The sequence below is a fragment of the Pongo abelii genome, chromosome 12, assembly GCF_028885655.2.
Source record: "Pongo abelii isolate AG06213 chromosome 12, NHGRI_mPonAbe1-v2.0_pri, whole genome shotgun sequence".
Taxonomy (NCBI): Eukaryota; Metazoa; Chordata; class Mammalia; order Primates; family Hominidae; genus Pongo; species Pongo abelii.
The window spans coordinates 22,321,950-22,343,240 of NC_071997.2; the positions used below are offsets into that span (position 1 = coordinate 22,321,950).

The following is a 21,291-nucleotide window of genomic DNA, read 5'->3' on the forward strand; positions in this document are numbered from 1 at the left end:
AACTCAGTGGCCATCATTGCTAAATCGTTCATAATTTCTGTTTCTTAGTAATATGACCCAATATTTCATGTTACCTTCTGTATTATGAGTAGGGTTATACAAATAAAAGAGCAAGATAATTCTGAAAATTTCTTGCCTCAATTCCAAGGGTAAAGACAGCTATGAGTTACTAGAGATAGTAAGAATTACTAGAATAACTAATAGTTACTAGAGATAGTAAGAATATCTTAAGTTTCATAACTGGTTAAAATGTTTTAAAAATTAAATATAAAATTATGATCTATTGGATTCTAAAGGTATAGTCTAAAAGGTCATGTCATTTTGAATACGCTTTTTTACTAAAGCAAAAAAAAAAACTAATATTAAACAAGAAACTTAAATTTTCATATACCTGTGGTTGCTTCTTTTCACTTCTTTCAAGCCTTTCTTGCTCTTCCTCTGAAGCCACTGGTAAGGCTTGTTCTGTTGACAAATTCATTGGTTTAGTTCAAATAAACTAAGAACAGTTAGATAAAGACTATAATCTTTATAAAATAAATAGAGAATGACATTTCTTTGTATTTTATATTTTGAGAGTTTAAATGAAGCTGAATGTTTACTGAAATATTTACTTCTTTAAGAAATACTTCTAATTATCCAAAACTTCAACAAACCACTTGGGGAGACACTAGATATCACCAGGTTCAAGCCATACAAAATCTCAGGGTCACTCACAAATTGTTCCTCCCAAAATAAATCAACAAAACTGTTAGAAACAAAACAAAATTTTAAAATACAGTCAAAATATACAATGTACATAACAGTACCTTTTTAACAAGACACCAATTGAGTTGGCAGTTACTAATAATTTTCAAAATTATTGTTGTTTATACCTTAATTAGTGTGCACCCCATTTTTTACATCACAAGTGTTTTCCCCTACTATTCTGAAAAATTTATTTTCATCTTTTCAGACACAGAATGTATGCTGGGCATAATAGCTCACATCTGTAATCCCAGCACTTTGGAAGGCCAAAATGGGAGAATTGCTCAAGGCCAAGAGTTTAAGACCAGCCTGGGAACCATAGATAACTTTGACTCTACAAAAAATTAGACAGGTATGGCGATATGTGCCTGTAGTCCCAGCTACTCAAGAAGTTTAGGTGAGAAGATCCCTTGAGCCCAGGAGTTTGAGGTTGCAGTGAGTCTCGATCATGCCATTGTACTCCACCCTGGGTGATAGAGTAAGAACTTATCTCCAACAGCAGAAAAAAAAAAAGGCTCAGAATGCTGTGTGAAGTGTTCCTTGATTCTAGCTATCTTTCTGCACACACACAGGTGTCTGCTTCATTGGGGTCCCTTAGTACTTTGTCAATTTTTCTAGTGTCACTTTACCACCTGAACTGCATATCATGTCTTTACATGTCGATCCCCTTTGCTGCTAGACTGTAGAGGACAATCTTTTGAATCATCTTTGTATAAACAGTCTTAATTTTGCTAAATAATTCGTTATTGAGTTCCTGCTAAGTGTTAGGCACTGGGGTATAAGGAAGGAAAATAAAAGCTGTCAGGGATGGCTTTCCTAAAGATCATGCATGAGCCGAGACTTAGAGAGTGAGGTTAGCCAGATTAAGTGAGGCAGAGGGCAGGAAAGAGTGAGCACATGCCAGGCAGCAACAAGAGAGGGAGAGAATCCTCCAAGAGAGTATGTATTTCTCTGCAAAAGAGGAATGGTGAGGGGGCCATTACCAGCAGCTCAGTAATTCCAGAGAAAAAGGCAGATGGGGAAAGGGCTATGGATGGAGATTTGGGCAGAAAACAGTTTCCTATTCTTTTCTTTTTTTGGGACAAGGTCTTACTCTGTCTCCCAGACTGGAGCACAGTGGCATGATCTCGGCTCGCTGCAACCCGGCCTCCTGGGTTCAGGCAATTCTCCTGCCTCAGCCTCCCAAGTAGCTGAGATTACAGGCATGTGCCACTACCACCTGCTAGTTTTTGTATTTTATTAGAGATGGGGTTTCACCTTGTTGGCCAGGCTGGTCTTGAACTCCTGACCTCAAATGATCCACCTGCCTCAGCCTCCCAAAGTGCTGGGATTACAGACATGAGCCACTATGCCCAACCCAGAAGTCAGTTTCTGAAATCCTTATACAAAGCTTTAAGATGCTTGGACATTAGGTATTCAGGAGTGGTTCATGGATCTATTTACATTAGAGATAATTAACTCTAAATACTGTGAGGAGCATAAAATTCTGAGGCATATAAATAAATGAACAAAGATAAAATATAAGGCAATCTTGAAAAGATGATGCAGGCCTGAGGAGATGTTTTCAGAAATATTTAGGATATAAGTATCACTGGCCATTATAAGAATGAATTTTTATTGAATGAATAAATGTATATATCCAGGTCCCTGGAGAAATACACTCTGCTCACTACTTTACAAATTTTATCAAATGTGAAGTAAGTTAATATATATAAACTGTTTCAGTTACTTGTATTTACTTTACACTTTTTCTGTTTCAGTTTTACTGTGCCAAGGAAATGCATTTGGGTTTTGTGGTGGTGGTTGTTGTCGTCATTGTTGTTGTTTTTTGAGATGGAGTTTCACTCTTGCTGCCCAGGCTGAAGTGCAGTGCTACGATCTCAGCTCACGGCAACCTCTGCCTCCCAGGTTCAAGTGATTCTCCTGCCTCAGCCTCCCAAGTAGCTGGAATTACCGGTATTTGCCACCATGAACAGCTAATTTTGTGTTTTTAGTAGAGATGGGTTTCTCCATGTTGGTCAGGCTGGTCTCAAACTCCCAACCTCAGGTTATCCACCTGCCTCAGCCTCCCAAAGTGCTGGGATTACAGGCACGAGCCACCGTGCCCAGCCACATATGGGGATTTTGTTTTAAAAGTTCTGTTTCCTGGATCTACCAAGCTCATGAGAAAATAGAAGGAAACAAGTCATTTGCATAGGTAAGAAACTTTGGATTTATAGCTTGTCATCACTACTCTAGAAGATTATCATCATGTTTTGTAAAACAAAATGTTAATTCTAGACATAAGGGGAAAAAGAAATTAAAACTATAGGGGTGGATGAAAAAAATATTGCATAATTTATTACTGTTGACCTGATCATATGACTGATTAAGGGCACTGAATTTAACTTGTATGTGAAGTAGACCCCATATTAGCTGCAGTTAATCAGTAGACCAGGTGTTCTAGCAGAATTAAATTTGATGCTCCTGTGTTATCTTTAAATGACACAGCTCTTCTGAAAACCCGTACTCCTAGTACATGATTATCCATTAAGACAAGGTGATGGAATGTGTGAATACAGCTAAGGAGACACCACAAGGCAAATGCTCAATGGTTTCCATTAATATTGGGAAAATCAACACTATAAAACAGAAAGCCATAGGCATTATTTAATATTTGGTTTTGGAAGGTATTTTTAGTGACACTGCATACAGTTGTACCGAATAATTGGAAAATTAGAGATGTAAAAATTAAACAAAGGCACATTGAGTTTGAGTAGGAAATCTGTAGATGTCTAGCTGGTTTTCCCATCCAGTCCCAAAATTCTAAATATAATCATGGTACCCACACTCAAATTTATGTTAAATAACAACCTCAATGAAATTACTCTTTCTCCTCATTCTCTTTGTTATTTATATGTTGCTTTCCTTGAGGGAAGAATACAAATGCCTTGCTAAGAAGCATTCTGTTTGGTTGTAGGCTGCATAAGGGGAGTAAGCACAAAGTACATTTGACCACAAAATGACTTTTTAAAAGTCAGAACTATGGTAGCATGAAGCCAACCGAGGTAATCTAGAATAAAATTTTCTATGCTTCTTTCCCTTCTTTGCTCTCTTTCTACTCTAATAACTGCGATTCATGCAGGTAATGAAGAGTATAATTATCTGATAGAAACACAGCTCCAAGATTAATCCTTTCTTTAACTATGAAGTTCGTGTGTCCAAAGTCTGTAGTTGCTGTCTGATTTTTGATCACTGATGGTGATACAGATATTTATCATCAACTCACAACTTCCCAAATCTTTGAAAAGTCTTACTATTGATGGTTCAACTAGTAGAAACATAATCTAAAATATCTGAAAATAAAGTTTTTATTTATTAGAATGTAAATAGTAATACAAATTGTAACAAGTTGTAAAAATTCTTTCTTCGCTGAAGCAGTACCATGTTGTCCTCTACCCACAAACACACCACTCCCTCATGGTCTAACGTATTTTTAAAGTCCTGTAATTGCTATTAACTCAGGCAAGTTTACTTAACTTGTTCTAAGCTTCTGTTATTTACTACAATTTACTTTCAATCACTCAACTATCTCTATTATATATGTTGTTTCCCATGAGAAATTTGTTTATTAGTAATTAAGATTCTTCAGGGATAAGAAAATATTTGAATAACTAAGTTTGTGCATAAACACATTAAGGTCAAATACCCATGACATTATTGTGTGTTTCTGTGTACTAGAGACAAAAACTTCAAAAAAAATTTATATACATTAAATTAAAAACTGCTTTCATTAAACTGAGATAATCTTCCCTCAATGCATGAATACCTTCAGAATTCACATAGACCAAAGAATTGTATAAAATATAATAGCCTTAAAAATCTTATTTGTAGCTGTCACAGTGGCTCCCGCCTGTAATCCCAGCACATTGGCAAGCCGAGGTGGGCAGATCACCTGAGGCCAGGAGTTTGAGTGCAGCCTGGCCAGTGTGCTGAAACCCCATCTCTACTAAAAATAGAAAAAATTAGCAGGGTATGGTAGCATGTGCAGGTAGTATCAGCTACTCGAGGGGCTGAGGCAGGAGAATTGCTTGAACCTGAGAGGCAGAGGTGGTAATGAGCCAAGACTGAGCCAGTGCACTCCAGGCTTGGTGACAGAGCAAGACTCTGTCTCAAAAACACAAACAAACAAACAAAAAACATAATTGTTCCCATATAAGTCTATGTTCACACAAGATCTGAAGAGTACACAACACCATGAGACAGGACAGACATATATTTTAAAAGTTATATTCCTGGTTTCTGTAAAAATAAAACGGTTGAATTTAAGCTTTTAAGACAAGTCAAGGAAAAGAGCAAAAAATGCAAAAGTGAAACTTGAAAGGTCATTTCTCCATCAAGGGCTCATGATCACTGGACATTCACAAACTATATTGTTCAAAACATTAGTTCTGAATTTTGATCAGAGTATTCTAGGAGTTTCAGTTGAATTCAAGGATGTCCAAGAGGTCAAATAAGACAATATCATTTGCTATTTTCAGTTTTCTTTTCTGAGAACAGCACAGCAAACTTCTTCAGAGAAATGAATTGTCCTAACTTCATAGGCTAAAGGCTCATGAGTCATAGTTCTAAGGACATTTATAAAATATGGTGGCGCATGCTTGTATTCTGAAGTTTTCAACTTTAAACTCTCATATAGTAAATATTAATAGATACAAACTGATTAAAGAAAAGCCCTCTTAATCTGACATTATTTTTATTTTTCTTTCTTTCTTCATTTATCAGCAACAGGGGAGTCTAACTAAATTTGGTAAAGTGGTATAAGGGAATGCAAAGAAAAGTGTAAAATGAATTAAACCAGAGATAATCATATCAATGTGGATACATCTGGAAAATATAATACAAAATACACCAAAGAAAGTGGCAGAAAGGTATGTAAAGTGTATAACCACTCACATACCATTTTAGGACACAAATAAAAAATTCTGCATATTATTTCTGAGCACCACAATATAGTTAAAGATTTCAAAAGGGCATTGAAATGAAAAACAACCAACTTATGATGTCGGTAGCCTCTATGCAATCATCTTTTAAAAACCTTAACACCAAAAAGTCTCAAAATCACCATTTTAAAAGACTGTGTCTACCAGTTATAAATGAATAATTACTTTCCTCATTTTTAATAGTCAAAGATGCCACAAACACACACATACACACACCTATACATACACATACACACACAGTCTTGCTCACTAGAACATCTGATTGGCTTCAGATCATCAGTGTAATAACACTAGCAGCAAGCCTCTGAAGTTAAAACAGAAATTGACACGTTAATAAGTAAAGCTTTCCTCTAGCTAAAGATCAGAACTCCAACTAGCACTTAAATCAATGGAAATATCTTAGAGTCTCAAAATTCACTGCTTTGAATCCCTGACAAGTATAAAAATTTTATACTGAGAACTTCATGCTATTCAAAACATTAAAAGAGAAACATCTGAGTTAAAGCTTACATTTTTAAAATCTTTTTTATGCTTCTAAATTTATTTTTATTCAAATATGGATACCAACAATAACATTTATGTCAATGCCTTCCATTCAATTTTGAACAAACAATTAGGGGTAAGAATAATGTGAGTACTTCCAATCATTTAATGTACTATTTCCAGCATTCCATTTGTATTGAATATGTACCTCCTCTCAATGTCTGTACCTTCTTTCTTTGTACTGTTCCTTTCACAGCAGGATCTTCCATTTCAGTGCTAGGCTGAATGGGTTTTAAAAGAAAATGATTCACAAATCATATATATTTTATACAATATGGAGTTAGTGATTCAAAAAATATACATAATTAATTACCTTCAAGGAAGGATGTTTTGCAGGAGACCCTACAAAGCAAAAGGGACATGTCATCAATTATATGTAAGTATGACAGGGCCAACCAAACATTCATGCAGTGTTACTATCGAGCTGAATTCTCATGCCTGGCTACAAAAATAATTACTTAAGGTTTTGACGGTTCTTCTTGGCTTCTTCTTTTCATTGCCTAGGACAGCAACATGACAGAAACCTAATGAGGAAAATAGGAATATAACATTCCTAAAATGCACACTTTACATTTCAGTAGTGAGATTATGTTTCAAATGCCTATACCTAAAATAGAAAAGCATGGATATCACCGTGAATATGTGGGCTGATGAGGAGAAAAGGGACCACTAAACAGAGGAGCAAATCAAACCTGAGGAAATCAATGTCAAAGCTGATGGTGAATGTACAGAGTATTTTAACTCAACACATCAGAGGCATAGCTGTCAGCACACCACAAACAAATTCCCCTTGTCCTGTCACTGAGGAAATACACAGTTGGGATGACAGGTTCAGGTGAATGTGTGATTCACTTCTCATCAAAGAAAGTGTTCTACATTGATCAGCTAGGATACACACTTATGAAATGAGAGCTAATCAAAGTACTCATTTTTCCCATGACCACATGGGCTACTGCAGCACCTACATTTCTCCTATCCCCTCATTTGGCCTTGAGTTAGAGCTCCTTGATCCATTTGTGCAAGGTGGCCCATAAAACACATCAAATAAACCATGTCGAATAAGCTTCCAATATCAAAATATTTACCAAAAAAGAAAACACTGAATTACCACAGACTTGCTGGATACAAATACATATTTATATTTCAAAATCAGTGCAGTATTTATTGAAAATGAGAATTTTGGTATTCGCAGAATGAATTTTATAATATGATTGCTTCTAAAATTAACCAAGTTTGGTATATTATCTTACACTGTAAAGGACTTTTATAAAACAGCTATCATATCAAAGAACTGGCTGTCTCAAAAAAAATTAGCCAAAGCATCTATACGCAACTTAATCACATCTTATTCACTCATGTCAGTGAAACTTCTCTCTCTGAGGCCTGACAGCTATCAAGTGAAATGAGCTGCTGTGGTTTACCCAATTCTAGCACTCCCTCCTGCCTCCAGTACCCTCCACAGCAATAACCTCTTTTGTGAGACTGGGCATATGCTGAAGCAACTGCAAGTGAGTTGTCTCAAGTTTACTTGGCTTTAACCCCCAAGACCCCAGCAAATGTCTTTCTTTCCTCCCTCCATGTCCTTTCACAATCCCTCTTCCTTTGAAAAAGTGATTTTTAGATCTGTCGTCCTGATGCTTTCCTTCCTAACTGCTTTTTATGGATAATTGTGACCACTTTTTTCATCTGTATTCAGCAGTAGTATACACCTGTAATCTCTTTTTTCATCTCATTTTCCTTCCCCTGTGGCTAGAATCATGCTCAGAAATAAAAGGAAATTCTGTTATTTTTTAAATTGCTCTCCAGTGGTTCTTTTTCCAGATTTCTCTAAAGGAAGGCTATTCCCTTGCTATTCAGAGCTATGTCCAAGGACCAGCACCAATCACCTGAGTACTCATGAGAAATGCAGACTCCCATACCTGCTGAATAAGAATGTGCACTTTCCAGAATCTCCTCAACTAATTCATGACAATTTGAATGCCCTGTTCTACACTGATGTGCTTCCATATTGGTTTACCCTAATTGCCCTTTTTGGCCTAGCCTCAATTTCTTCCTTATTATGTCCCTGAATTTAATACTACATTATAAGCCATAATGTTTCTAATGAACTTTTAATCAGGCAATACCTTCTCTAATTAATTTCTTCTCCATAAATCACCCAACTATTCTTTTCAATTATGTTAATTTGGCCTATATGGTACTATCCTATGAGGTTACAACATTTTCTTCAAAACCAAATTTTAGCCATACATGGCTGACCATTTATGGTGATGTTCACCTATGGCAGATAAAACACACGTCTGTGTGGTAAAGTACCTCAATCTTTAATGCCTCCCCAGTAGTGAGGATGACAGCAAGAGAAGGAAAATGTTACTCTAATTCTCTGACACATTTTGGTACTGGAAGCTCACTTTATCTTCCTTCCTATTTCTAACACCCTGTTCTTCCTTCTTCTACAGATCAATTTGACTTTACAACCCTCTCCATTACATACATCCGCATTTTTTAAAATTTACTCCATGTACACTCTGCCTTCCTCATTCTTTCTCTCTCTTTCTTCATTTCCTCTTCTCTCTCTCCTGACTTGCCTCAGGTCTTACAGTATCTTAAAATGGAACTCATAACTCAGCTCCTTTAGTGGTACTCCCAATAGAATCAACTTCTGACCTTTGGTTAGAGACACAACTTATCACCATTTCACTTCTCCTTTACTTATTATACAGTTAATACGACATTTTCTTTAGCTATTAGACTCTATTAGTGCTCATATTTTCAAAGAAATATTCCATCAAATGACCTTTTTTTTTTTTAGATGGAGTCTCGCTCTGTCGCCCAGGCTGGAGTGCAGTGGCGCCATCTCCGCTTACTGCAAGCTCCACCTCCCAGGTTCACAGCATTCTCCCGCCTCAGCCTCCCGAGTAGCTGGGACTATAGGCGCCCGCCACCACGCCCAGCTAATTTTTTTGTATTTTTAGTAGAGATGGGGTTTCTTCATGTTAGCCAGGATGGTCTCGATCTCCTGACCTCGTGATCCACCCACCTCAGCCTCCCAAAGTGCTGGGATTACAGGCGTGAGCCACCGCAACCGGCCTCCATCAAATGACTTTTTAAATAAAATACGGTTCTCACCTTCTCCTTTTCCATTGACTATTCTGTTTCCTTTTTCATAGGAAGGTCCATGTAAAGGCTCTGACACTTTCTCGGGAACACACTGCTAAGGTAATATCAAGAATTAGTTTCCATTTTAAAATTATAATGAGTTGCATCAAGAGTTTCTTATCAATCTCTTTTTATGAAACTGGGTCTCACTCTGTCAACCCAGGGCTAGAATGCAGGGGCCTGATTATGGCTCACCGCGGTCTCAAACTCCTGACCTCGAGCAATCTTCCCACCTCAACTTCCTGAATAGCTGGAACTACAGGTGCATACCATCAAGCCATACTAATGTTTTTATTGTTATTTTTGTAGAGACAAGGCGTCATTATACTGCCCAGGCTGGTCTCAAACTCCTAGGCTCAGGTAAATCTTCCACTTCTGCCTCCCAAAGTGTTGAGATAAGCAGTGTGCACCACCATACCCAGCCCTAATCAATTTCTTTAAATCAGTCTCAATGTTGCCCAGGCATGGTGGCTCACACCTGTAATCTCAGCCCTTTGCAAGTCCAAGGTGGGTGGATTGCTTGAGTTCAGGAGTTTGAGACCAGCCTGGGCAACATAATGAGAACACATCTCTACACAAAAAATACCAAAAGGAGTCAGGCATGATGGTGTGTGCCTGTAGTCCCAGCTGCTTGGGAAGCTGATGTGGAAGGATCACTTGAGCCTGAGAGGTGGAGAATGTAGTGTGCCAAGATCATGCCACTACACTGCAGCCTGGGCAACAGAGCAAGACCCTAACTCCCCAAAAATTTCAATTTAAAATGTGAGAACAAAGAGAGCTACAAACAAAAAACAAGCCTAATTGGTCAATGAAATATGAGCTTAAGCCAAGAAAGAAAAGAAACAACATGAAATACAATAAAGTACATGGGGAAATAGATCTATAACAGAGCCTTTTGGTCTTTCATATCCCTGATAATACTAATTAATATTTATGCTGCAATTAGTTTTTTGGTAAGTACTTCTGTGATAGAGTTTATTACTATAAAGACATTCAATTAGCTAAATATGGTCATCTACCACTACCTGAAAGAACATTATTATAACAGAGAGAGAAAACTGGAAGCTTCCATCAACTTTCCACCCAGAAAAAGAATTGGTCACCAGAATTCTAAAGGGTAATGTATGGCAGACACATGCAAAAATGCTCATCATCACTGGTCATCATAGAAATGCAAATCAAAACCACAATGAGATACCGTTTCACACCAGTTAGAATGGTGATCATTAAAAAGTCAGCAAACAACAGGTGCAGGAGAGGATGTGGAGAAATAGGAACACTTTTACACTGTTGGTGGGACTGTAAACTAGTTCAACCATTGTGGAAGACAGTGTGGCAATTCCTCAAGGATCTAGAACTAGAAATACCATTTGACCCAGCCATCCCATTACTGGGTATATACCCAAAGGATTATAAATCATGCTGCTATAAAGACACATGCACACGTATGTTTATTGCAGCACTATTCACAATAGCAAAGACTTGGAACCAACCCAAATATCCATCAATGATAGACTGGATTAAGAAAATGTGGCACATATACAACATGGAATACTACGCAGCCATAAAAAAGGATGAGTTCATGTCCTTTGTAGGGACATGGATGAAGCTGGAAACCATCATTTTCAGCAAACTGTTGCAAGGACAGAAAACCAAACACCACATGTTCTCATCATAGGTGGGAATTGAACAATGAGAACACTTAGACACAGGAAGGGGAACATCACACACCAGTGCCAGTCATGGGGTGGGGGGAGGGGTGATGGATAGCATTAGGAGATATACCTGATGTAAACGACAAGTTAATGGGTGCAGCACACCAACGTGGCACATGTATACATATGTAACAAACCTGCACGTTGTGCACATGTACCCTAGAACTTAAAGTATAATAATAATAATAAAGAGTATTGTATGGCTTGAAAAGGTATATTTAATAGAACATGAGTTGGGGCTAATAAAAAGCTTAAGAAATGTTAATCTAAAATCTCAATGTTAAGATTCCAGTTGAATGATACTAGAAAATATGTTGTAACCCTCTTTGCTACTGATGACCTATTTCTAATTTATTTCCTTTTTAATTATGGCATAATTTCTCAACATAACACATCAAAACTTATACACTCTTAAATATTAAAAAATAATACAAATGTAAGCAATATTTTAAATACAATATTTAGTTGTTAGATACATTAGGTATATCACTTATAACATTCCATTATATAAAACTTCATTTGTCTATTTATTCAGATTAAACAAGTATTAAGACTGAATGTCTCATGCCTGTAACCCCAGCACTTTGAGAGGCTGAGGCAGGCAGAACACTTGAGCCCAACAGTTAAAGACCAGCCTGGGCAACAAGGCAAAACCCTGTCTCTACAAAACTCAGCCGAGCATGGTGACACAGGTCTATGGTGACATAGCTCTATTGTTTCAACTCCTTGGATGGCTGAGGTATGAGGATCACCTGAGCCCAGGAAATGGAGATCAGAGTGAGTCAAGATCTCACCAGTGCCCTCCAGCCTGGGTGACAGAGTGAAACTCCATCTCAAAAAACAACAAGTAAAATGTTCCTTACATGGAAGACTGTATTCTAGGTACTCCAGGATACACACAAATATGTTTACTGACCTCCAGTAGCCTATGGTATGCAGGAGCTTCCAATGATTATTTAAACAACTAAATAGAAAACCTTCTGACATTCAAAATTTCAGAATATGATATAAAGACTTTGAGTGGTTATTTTATTTTATTTTATTTTTTAAGATGTAGTCTTGCTCTGTCACCCAGGCTGGAGTGCAATGGTGCGATCTTGGCTCACTGCAACCTCCGCCTCCTGGGTTCAAGCAATTCTCCCATCTTGGCCTTCTGAGCAGCTGGGATTACAGGCACGCACCATCATGCCTGGTTAATTTTTGTGCTTTTATTATTTTTTTATTTTTTTATTTTTTTTAGAGACAAGGTTTCACCATGTTGGCCAGGCTGATCTTCAACTCCTGACCTCAGGTGATCTACCCACCTCGGCCTCCAAAAGTTCTGGGATTACAGGTGTGAGCCACCACGCCTGGCCAAGTAAATATTTGAAATAAACTACAATGACAAAATTATGATGATAAAGTCTTACCATATTGGTATTAAGAGTCTCTGCTTCTAGAACTGGTTATTTGCAGCAAAATACGTGTTATTCAATTAGATGAAGTGTTTTATATAAACTCTTCATGGACAACTCATAACACACACAAAAATCCCTTTGCAATACAAATTTTGAGAACATAAATTTAAATTTCTACATTTCCACAATTTATATTTTTAAATCAGATACTGTCTTGTTATGTTGCCCAGGCTGTTCTCAAACTCCTGGGTTCAAGCAATCTTCCCGCCTCAAACTCCCAAGTAGCAGGGACTACAGGTGTACACCACCACACTCAGATATTTTTCTACAATTTTTAACATTATTTTAGTCTCACTACAGAACCAATAATATAAGTAGAGAAACAATCTCTCCTAAAAACTATATGATACCAAAATAATAAGTTTCCAAGAACAAAAGCTATATGCTATGTGCTAAACCTTTTTGCAACTAAAAGTTACCAGGAGGATTCCATGATTACTGCAAATAATTTGATCCACTGAAGAGTTATACAGGCATAAATATTATGAAAGTCACACTCATATGATTTAAAAGTCAAAGTATTAGTATTTATCCAAATAAACCTTAACCAAATTTCATATTTCCTCTATTGGAGAAAGCATTTCCTAATGTGATTTTCCCATCACTACTTATTTTCTGGTTCATTTTTTTTTTTCAGCTCCCACCCTGTCACAGTACTTATCTTTGTTAGTTACCAAAGTTAAACACATTTTTTGAATCAACTAGCCATATGTATGTTTTTTTCTGACCAACTTTCCATTACCACCATAAAACAATGATAGGTAAACCACTGCTAAATTTGAAAAGCAAATACTATGCAAAACTAGATTCAAAGTGAGAAAATTAATTTTACAAGAGACCACTTTACCTTAGTAGCAACACTCAAGTCTTTGTCATCTGATGCAGGCAATGAATCCACACACAGTTCATCGAAAATGCCTGAGAGCAAAAATAAACAATGAAAATGAGGAAGTTGATTTCTTTACAATTTTTTTAACTGCCAGTTTCCATCCAGCTTCCCCCTCAAAAAAGGAAACAATAATCTGGGGAAAGGTCAGCAATCTATATATTAAATAATGATTCTTGATATAATTAAAATATGTCCTCTGTTCTAAAAATAGATTTGTTACCTATTTCTGCCCCCACCTGTCTAAATCTATAAAATATTCAATGAAAACTAACCTTGAGCTATATAACAAATAGTGACAGTCAATATATTGGCAGAGCCTGACAATAATTTGTCCTTACAAATTATCTGTCCTGAAGCTGAACTTAAAATTCAATTAATGGATGGCATAAATTTTGCTACCTAAACTGGAAGAAAACTGATGACCTAAAACAAGGTAGAAAGATCCACTGTCTCTTTTCCATGATCAATCTCTGGTTAAAAGATTAATCTGCAGCACTTCAAAATGGCAGTCTTAATTCCTCAGCATGGAACCCACTTAGGAAGGTCCTATTGCTTTCCTTTGCCCTAAATCAATACAGGTAATCCCCTGCAATATTTGAAATGTATGAAAGCTAAATGTACAAAAGTCATGTAACACAGGTGTATGTTCTTATTGAGAATACTTTTCCCAGAAAGATTAAAACATTAACAATTATAAAATCCCATTATTTTCACTCTATAGGACCTACCTTATTCAGATCCACATAAACTAGCAAGCCCTTAAAAATTTTCATAGGCACTCAGACACCCAAGGAGAGAGACTGCTGGAAAAACAGAGTCCTGATAGTTATACCTCTATTTCCCTAAGTACTATCTGAATATCTTTCTTCCTATGGGCTCCCACTTCCAGATTCCACTCCTGCAGGGCTCCACAGAAGTCTCCAATCTTCACATCTTCAGTCTATGAAAGCACAGATTCCTGAAAGGATGGCCTCAAATGTCCAAGTGTAGGAGCCCTCTATATCCCTGCTCCTGAAAAACAAGCTAACTGGAGTCTCCATCACCTGCCCCCAGCTAGACACACTACCAACTACCCAACTGAACTTCATGACTGATTTGCCAGCCAATCATGCCCCTGACCCAGCCTACATGGACATGGGAAGGACATCAGTGAATTGGGAAAAGAGGCAGAGGTGAGGAGGTACCTGTCCTGGGCCACAGATCTATGTAGTTTAGCAATCTCCAGCCCCTTAGTACTCCAGGGGCTCTAAGCCACCCCTCTGTAAGTCAGGATGGAAGTAGATGACACCACATTTCTATCTGCTGTAGACACTCCTCCCAGTGTCTCAAAATGTTTTAGCATCTTTCAGTAAAAATCTTCAAGTCTGTCAGTCCTTGATAAATAAAAAAAAGGAGCAAATTTTTTAGAGCTCCCTTGAACCTTCTATTTTAACGTTCCTTTTTAGATAATTCCCAACATCTTGTGTGTCTGTCATCTTTATAATTTATCGATCGATAATTGTTTCTCTTCAAATTTGGCCTTCCCCTACTCATTCCATTCTTACACACTTTCATTGGGTTCACTAGCTAATTCCACACTCATTCTATCCACTGGGTGTACCAGACTCACTCCCGTTTGTATTATTAAAACACACGCCAATAGGATATAAAAAGAAGGAAGAGTACTGGGCTTTAAAATGAGTGCAAATCTCATTTCTGCCAATTCCTATGTCTAAAAAAAAAAAGCAATCCTAATCTTTTTGAGTCTCAAATTCTCTATCTAAAGAATCACTTGACCAGAATGTTCAACACGTGAAAATACTAGAAAGTATTTTAATTCATTCTAAGATTCCTTAAAATTCTGTAATTCTGTGTGCTTTTGATTCTGTCTGTAGGAAAACTGGGAATACGTAGCCAGCAGAATTTGAAAAGATAATAGAATAAAAGAAGCACCAGAAAAGCAGAGAAGAAAGTTTTAAAAAATCAAGACAAGATTATAGAAAATTCATGGAAAAAGAAACAAGACTAAAAAAAGTATTATGGAAGTAAGCAGAAATACTTGCCTAAATGGAAAACAAACCTGGGATGTCAAATAATTTCTAAGACTTGCCTAACTTGCTTTGTAAAACTTACAGTCCTATGGCCAAAGCTAAGTAAGATCTGCCCTAAAGCCTTTGATGCTAAAAATAAGATACTGGTTACCACTGAAATTGTCAAATTTATTAGGACAAACTCTTGGACTAACCACATTCTAACGATAACATTAAATGAGAGTTTAAACTCTCATTAACTTAGACATTAATTAATGAATCTCATTAATCTGATTCAGACCTATACCTTGATCCAAGCGCTGCACAGATATCTATCAATCTATGCTGAGGAGCAAGAGAAGGGATTTGGAAGGCAGGCAGGCTGACGGTCAAACTGTAGGCCAGCTACTTTGTTAACTGTGGGATGATGAGGCAATTAATCAGCTCTAATCCACAGTTGTTTATTTAATAAACAGTAGGTTATAGGAACACAGATGTTGTGATGGCTGTATGAGATGATAAATGCATAGAACATATTAGGATGTCAAGCCCAGAATATAACACTCAACAGATATTAGTTTCTTCCATCTACATTTCCCTAGTTAACATAATTTTTAAAATCTATAAAATCCTACTGACTGCAGATTCATCAGAACTTCCAACATCTGTTAAAGAAAAAGGCAAAATGCATTTTAAATCAGTAATAAATGTACAGAACATTAACAAGCATAAGAATGCACAGTGATGCATGCCTCTAATCCAAACTATTTGGGAGGATGAGGCAGGAGGATCACTTGAGGAGCCCAGAAGTTTGAGACCAGCTTGGGAAACACAGCAAGACTCTACCTTCATAAAAAAAATTGTGCACACTTGTGTGTATGCTTTAGATCCTATTTTTGTTGTTGTTGTTGTTGTTTTGGTTTGGTTTGTTTTTTTAAAGCATAAGACTGATGCTTTGTTACAAAGAATTCCTTTGGGAGCATGCCTGGGACCTTATTAGAATTAACATTCATTATACCTATTGGTAGGTAATTAATGCAGTAAGAACTGTTACTTCTCTGTTTTTATTAAATGCAAAGAAGAATAAATTTATTAAATTTTGGTATCTACAAGTAATCTGCAGTATACAAGTCATCCTAGCCAAACCCTATGAGATTGAGTAAAAATGGTATTGTTAGCAGAACAGGTGTGATGAGTCAACAGTGTCAAAGAGCATGATTTCTGGACCAAAATATGAGAGGCAGTTAAAACAGAGTATACAGTAGTACCCCTCATCCACTATATGTGCAGAAAGACATAGTTGACCTGTTTTTCTCTGCTCTCACACCACAGCAAAAATCATCAACAAAGAAGGCTTCTGTGACAAAATGTGTGGAGAGTTTTTCCCAATCAACAAGCAAGCAATCATTCCTGCTGATGACACAATTCAATTCTCACACCCTATCTGCTGATCACATCAGATTCAATTTAATTTATGAATTAAACTTTATCATAGACATGTATGTATAGGAAAAAAAGTTTGTGATTCAGTACTATTCATGGTTCCATGCATCCACTGGGGGTCTTGGAATATATCTCCCACAGTTAAGGGGGAACTACCGCACTTATTTTGTTATAACACAACACAGCCTCTTTAGCTCTTCAGTTAAAACTGCTCAGTTTAGGGTAAAACACCCTATCACCAGAAGCCAGCAAAACATAGGAATCAGACCAGAAACAGGAATCCTTGCAAAGACTTTCCAGCCGCCAGTGGAAAAGAGCTCAAAAGAGATAAATGTATTACTCTGGCTACTACTCTTTGGGGAAGGTGCTGGGTGGTTTATTTAGTTGTAGCTATTTGCTCTGCCCTACATATAACACAAGGCCTAAATTCACCTGCCATTTTACCTCCCACAGAAAAACCGCTGGAAAGATCACTCCTTTAAGAGCTTATCCACTATGAACCACACCTCACATTCAGAGAGAAGCTTAAGAAACACTGGGGAGGTGTGGCAGGCTGCCGGGCAGTACTATATGATGTGAAAAATATATAGAAAGAAAACTATCAATGCCCTTTTACTACCAGAATGTTCCAATGCTTGCCCTTCTCCCTAGTAGGGGAAAAAAATTCTTTTTCACCTCACATAAAGCAAACTCTCTTGCTATCCCTCATGACAGAATCTAGTTGTAGGTGAGTCATGTCATCATAATACAGGCTGTTGTCAACCTCATCCCTCAAAGGAAGGGGATCAGTGAGGAACCTATGTATTTACCTATAGCATTCACTGCCTGGTCTTATTTCTAACCGAAGGTAAGTAAGAAAGTCTTTGTGATTCCAGTTTTATAAAGTATAACCCCTTGAACTTGTCCCCTTTCATTGCTAGAGAGTCTATCTGGACCCACCTCACAGAGCAAGAGGCCCCAGTTTCTGCTGTGTGCTACTGCATGATGTCCTTTTCCTCAGCCCTTTCCATTATGTGGCAAATACCTATACAAATCATGTTTTCTAAGTATGTAAAGCATATGTCATTAGCATATATTATCCATTAAATGATAAAGAAACAAAAGAAAAACAAAAGGACAAAGAACATCTTAAATGACTACATTCAATTATGATGACACGTACTAGCTTTTTGTTAACTATTCAAAAAGATATCCACTGTATTATTCCAACTATATGACTCTTCTGAAAAAAGTAAAATTATGAAGACAGAGTAAAGATCAATGGTTGCCAGGAGTTGCTAGGGAGTAAGTGAGAGATGAACAGGCATAGTAGAGAGAATTTTTAGGGCAGTGAAACTGCACTGTCAATAATATTACGATAATAGATACATGTCATTATACATTTGTCCAAATTCACAGAATGTACAGCATCAAGAGTGAAGACTGATGTAAACTATGAACTTTGAGTGATTATAATGTGTCAATGTAGGTTCATCAGTTGTAACAAATGTACCACTCTCTGGTGGAAAATACTAATAATGGGGGAGGCTATGCATGTGTGGGAGGCATGGAACATGAAAAGTCTCTGCATCTTCCTCTCAATTTTGCTGTGAACGTAAAACTGCTCTAAGAAATAAAGTTATTGACTTAAAAAAGATATTCACAGCTGGGCACAGTGGCTCATGCCTGTGATCTCAGCACTTTGGGAGACAGAGGTGGGTGGATCATCTGAGGTCAGGAGTTCAAGACCAGCCTGGCCAACATGGTGAAACCTCATCTCTACTAAAAATACAAAAATTAGCCAGGCATGGTGGCAGGCTCCTGTAATTTCAGCTATTCGGGAGGCTGAGGCAGGAGAATCACTTGAACCCAGGAGGCGGAGGTTGCAGTTAGCCAAGATTGCACCACTATACTCCAGCCTGGGGGACAGAGTGAGACTCTGTCTCAAACAAACAAACAAAGATATTTACTGTCTATGCATCCCGAGATCTCCAGAACAAAAATTAAAAAAAAAAAAAAAAGAAACAAACAAAACGATGGCCAGGTGCAGTGGCTCATGCCTGTAATCCCAGCACTTTGGGAGGCCGAGATGGATGGATCATGTGAGGTCAGGAGTTCGAGACCAGCCTAACCAACATGGTGAAACCCCGTCTCTATTAAATAAAAAAAAATTAGCAGGGCATGGTGGTGCATGCCTGCAGTCCCAGGTACTTGGGAGGCTGAGGCAGGAGAATCGCTTGAACCCAGGAGGTGGAGGTTGCAGTGAGCTGAGATTGTGTCATTGCACTGCAGCGTGGGCAACAAGAGGTGAAGTCTGTCTCAAAAATAAAAATAGGATTGACTTTGCAATGCGGGCTCTTTTTTGGTTCCATATGAATTTTAAAGTAGTTTTTTCCAATTCTGTGAAGAAAGTCATTGGTAGCTTGATGGGGATGGCATTGAACAAAAGAACAAAGCTGGAGGCATCACACTACCTGACTTCAAACTATACTACAAGGCTACAGTAACCAAAACAGCATAGTACTGGTACCAAAACAGAGATATAGACCAATGGAACAGAACAGAACCCTCAGAAATAATGCCACATATCTACAACTATCTGATCTTTGACAAACCTGAGAAAAACAAGCAATGGAGAAAGGATTCCCTATTTAATAAATGGTTCTGGGAAAACTGGCTAGCCATACGTAGAAAGCTGAAACTGGATCCCTTCCTTACACCTTATACAAAAATTAATTCAAGATGGATTAAAGACTTAAATGTTAGACCTAAAACCATAAAAACCCTAGAAGAAAACCTAGGCAATACCATTCAGGACATAGGCATGGGCAAGGACTTCATGTCTAAAACACCAAAAGCAATGGCAACAAAAGCCAAAATTGACAAATGGGATCTAATTAAACTAAAGAGCTTCTGCACAGCAAAAGAAACTACCATCAGAGTGAACGGGCAACCTACAGAATGGGAGAAAATTTTTGCAACCTACTCATCTGACAAAGGGCTAATATCCAGAATCTACAATGAACTTCAACAAATTTACAAGAAAAAAACAAACAACCCCATCAAAAAGTGGGTGAAGGATATGAACTGACACTTCTCAAAAGAAGACATTTATGCAGCCAAAAAACACACGAAAAAATGCTCATCATCACTGGCCATCAGAGAAATGCAAATCAAAACCACAATGAGATACCATCTCACACCAGTTAGAATGGCGATCATTAAAAAGTCAGGAAACAACAGGTGCAGGAGAGGATGTGGAGAAATAGGAACACTTTCACACTGTTGGTGGGAGGGTAAACTAGTTCAATCATTGTGGAAGACAGTGTGGTGATTCCTCAAGGATCTAGAACTAGAAATACCATTTGACCCAGCCATCCCATTACTGGGTATATACCCAAAGGACTATAAATCATGCTGCTGTAAAGACACATGCACACGTATGTTTATTGCAGCACTATTTGCAATAGCAAAGACTTGGAACCAATCCAAATGTCCAACAATGGATTAAGAAAATGTGGCACATGTACACCATGGAATACTGTGCAGCCATTAAAAAGGATGAGTTCATGTCCTTTGTAGGGACATGGATGAAGCTAGAAACCATCATTCTCAGCAAACTATTGCAAGGACAAAAAAACCAAACACCGCATGTTCTCACTCATAGGTGGGAATTGAACAATGAGAACACGTGGACACAGGAAGGAGAACATCACACACCAGGGACTGCTGTGGGGTGGGGGGAGGAGGAGGGATAGCATTAGGAGATATACCTAATGCTAAATGATGAGTTACTGGGTGCAGCACACCAACATGGCACATGTATACATATGTAACAAACCTGCACATTGTGCACATGTACCCTAAAACTTAAAGTATAATAATAAAATTTAAAAAAAAAAAAACTTGTGCTTCTCATGAAGGAAATGCTTTTCTGTCTTCTGTGCTCAGTAGCTATCTTCAAAAAATAATCTCCTATTTGTATGGGTGCAGGCTGGTTCAGTTTTACAGTTCTTATTGCCATTTATTTATGGTACCAGAGAGGGATTGCTGAGTTCCCGGTGCTAAAGATAGTTACTTTCTTAGTGATACAAATCAATATGTAATACAGTTCACCCTTCAACAGCAAGGGTTTCAACTGCAGGGATTCACTTATATGCAGATTTTCTTCGGCCTCTGCAACCCAGGGACAGCAAGAACCACCTCTCCTCTTCCTCCTCAGCCTAATCAACCTGAAGATCATGAAGTTCTTTGTCAAGATCTACTTATGCTTTATGAAAAGTCAATATGTTTTTCCTGATGATTTTCTTTCTAACAGCTTCATTTCTCTAGCTTACTTTATTGTAAGAACACAGTACATAATAATGCAGC

At 37.6% G+C, this 21,291-nt stretch overlaps 1 pseudogene; it reads right to left on the minus strand.

Moving 5' to 3' along the window:
• Nucleotides 1-21,291, minus strand: part of LOC100441943 (putative ankyrin repeat domain-containing protein 20A2) — a 41,571-nt pseudogene that overhangs the window by 7,822 nt on the left and 12,458 nt on the right.